Below are 3475 nucleotides of genomic sequence, written 5' to 3'. Positions count from 1 at the left end.
CTCCAGGGGGTGGAGGATACTTGTAGATCTGGTGGATTTGGGGCAGTTTCAGCCAGGACAGTACAAATGAGGTATGAGTGAGCAAAGAAAAAAAAAGACAAAGACAAATTATTCTGCACAAGACACAAACCTGACAGGTAACCTGCAGACAACACCAGGAATATCATAGTACAGTAATTCATCATAGAGGAAACCAAATTGTATACAAAAAAGTAGATCACTTTATGAATAAAACACTTGATCCTGGAGATGTTTATAAGATGAAAAAAGACAATTCTAATAAAAGCTTTCACATGGCATTAGAATGTCAGTTCCTTATTGAATGCTAACTCAAGATCCTGCACATTATTCACCCAATTTAAAGCCTCCCTGCTGAGTGAAAGCAATAGCTCAATACACAGAGAAAGTGATCTGTGCAATGTGATCTTGCATGATTTTGTCACAACTAATTTTCAGTAGGCCAACTCTGGATGCCAAAAAAAAAAGCAGTCAACAGCTCCAATGACATTCTAAGAAAAATAAAAAGAAAGAAACACAAAATGTTGTGAGACACCAAAAATAACATTAAATAAATTGAGCCATTTTAAAACATTAAATATGAAAACATTCTCATAACTGAATAAAATAAAAACGAGATATCAAAAAGACAAAAAATACCTTTGTCTATTCAATTCGCTGCATACTTGCTAAAACAGTGATTTCTGTTCCCAAAACAATGAAGATGTACTGTATTTGTACAATTATAGAAAGAAAAAGGTAACAAAGATGAAGGACTAACTACCATCTGACATAACTACCTCCCATTTTGTGACATCACCGTTAGTCCATGCCAGCATTTCCAGATTTGTAAATGGACAGGTAGGGACAAAAAGAAAAAAAAAGGTGTTTCACACTAAGTGAAGACCAAACTAAAGGTCTTTTGTGGTGAATAGACTGCTGTTTTGCATTGAACAGAAGTGGCTCTGCTTTGTGAATTTTGATTGGCTCGTATGCCAGCATATGAGACAATCAAAAATCGCACATCAGAGCCTCTTCTGTTCAATGTGGAACAGCCCACTGTTTCGCATTGAAAAGAAGTGACTTTGCTTTGCAATTTATGATTGGCCTGTATACCGGCATACGAGCCAATCAAAAATCACAAAGCGGAGCCTGTTTGGCTGGGATTTTAAAAGGCAGTGTGGGTTTTGGGATTGGGCTGCTGATCTCGGGACAGTCCCGTTCAGATAGGGACATCTGACAACAATGGTCCATGCCCACATATCAGCTTTTTTTTTTCCTCCTCCTTGTGTGAGCACCCCCTACCAATCCTCTTTTGCTTCCAGTAGGAGAACTCCAACATTGTAGCAATAGTTCTAATTTTAAAAACATACAGCCCTTACATGATCTTTTTTAACTTAATTATTACAGCAATTAGCTACGGCAGCAGTAGTTCCCCAAAAGCTTAGTAAAGTCTCTTGACATTTATAGACAATTTTTGTCTTGAAGGCATTTTTAATGAGATCAGGACATACCGTGCCCACAGACACCAGGTATTATTTTTTCCCCTCAAGTTACAAATGAGAGTAAAAAAATGCTGCTACTATGTAAAAAACAAAGATCGGCTGCCTTGAAGAGCCAATCTCTAGTGCTTACAGAGATATGTCTGCTCCCTGTCTTACATGATTTTCATGGAAAGTTTTTATTTTACAATCCAACAAATTATTACAGGGATCTTTGTTTGAATGGCAGCAAACCCTGATACTTTATAAAGTAAGCAGTAGCGATCAGATGTCTAGAAGAGCCAATCTCTAGTGCTTGCAGAAGTGGATCTGCACCCTAGCTTCCCTGATCTTTAGGAAAACATTTTGCTTTGCTGGTTCCCCCCATTAAATGTTAGGATGGCAACAAGCACTGTTACTATTTAAAGAAGGCACTAGTGATTGGCTGTCAAGAAGAGACAATCTCTAGTACTTACAGAAGTGCATCTACTCTTGTCTTTTAGTTTTTGTTTTGCTTCTTTTCCACCTCCACTTAATACAGAGATTGTCGATTTGATGGCAGCCAGTATCGTTCCTATATAAAGAAGCACTATCAATTGTGTGTCTATTAAAGCCGATCTTTAGTGCTTACAGAGATGTCTACCTATCTTACAGGAAAGGCTCATAGTTTTGTAAATAGTGCAGTTTGCAGGACATTAGATATAGAAACCTACACACTATTCAATGGAAAGATTCAGCAACATTTTTTACTTAATTATTGCAGTAGTAATTCAACTACAGATGACAATCAATGAAAACAGACATTCCCCAAATGTTAACAGGAGAAAAGTCTCTCAAGCAATATGGACATTTTTTATCTTGCATGTTTTTTTAATTATGTCAGCTTATGAATGGCAGCAACAAGCCTATTACTATGAAAAGTAAGTATTCTTATAAATACCTGGAGGAGATAGCATAAATGTATGTGTATAATGTGTGGTGGGGAGGGGGTAGTGGTAACACTACACACTCCCTGTTGAAGTGCTCCAGTCATTCTTTTTTTTCTGATGTTCTTGCTGTCACTGGGGTGAAGATGACAGTGGATGACAACAAGTACTATCTAAACTAAAAACTAGGACCAACTGTGTAGAAGAGAGTATTTCTAGCACTACAGAGATGTGTTTGCTCTCAATTTTCCCATATCTTCAGAAAATGATTTTTTTTTATATATTCTCAGGACAGTAGAGCTATCTTTGTGCAATGGTAAACAAACATGCTCAGTACCAAAATTATCCATTCATATTTATGTTTTTGAGTATTTACAAGGTGGCTTTTTTAAAAAAAATATTAGGACAGTAGAGGTATCTTTGGACAATGGTAACACACCATGCTGCCATGGCTCATGTATATATCTATATATATGTATATATATATATATGTTTATAGGTGTGTACTAGGCTATGGCCCTGGAGCCTTTACAAGCCTAGCTCATAGAAATGCCTTGGCAATGTGCCGCCCGACGTTTGTTCCCAGTACCTCTATCAAGTAGAACCACTGGAGTGATCCCGGGGTGAACTTTCGATTACCCAACACCTCATCAAGATTTCTATTGAAGAGGGACAGCGAGGTGCTTTGCTTGACATGTATGCAAAGTCTATTCCATAGCATGGGCAGTCTCTGGGTGAGGAACCTGTCCCTCCAGCATGTTCTGTTGATTGTGGTAATGACGTTGAGGTCTCTGGAGTGTGTGGTGTGGAGGGATTGGGATTTCTTTAGATGTAGCATTTCTAACGGAGCTGGGTCAGACATGGCTTTGTAAGTCAAGCAGAGATCGCCTCTAAGTAGGCAATATGAGACAGAGAATAGCTGGAGTCCTTTGAGTCTGTCCATGTAGGACATGTGTTTAATGCCTAGGATCCTCTTCATGAGGTACTTCTGTGGCCTCTACAGCTGTTGCAGGTGTCTAGTGAGGTTCATGCCAATTGGGGCATTATACTCAATGACTGATCTAATGAGGG

Source organism: Protopterus annectens, chromosome 5.part0 (assembly GCF_019279795.1).
Source record: "Protopterus annectens isolate FY-2018-M chromosome 5.part0, PAN1.0, whole genome shotgun sequence".
NCBI lineage: Eukaryota > Metazoa > Chordata > Ceratodontiformes > Protopteridae > Protopterus > Protopterus annectens.
This window is presented reverse-complemented; position numbering follows the sequence as displayed.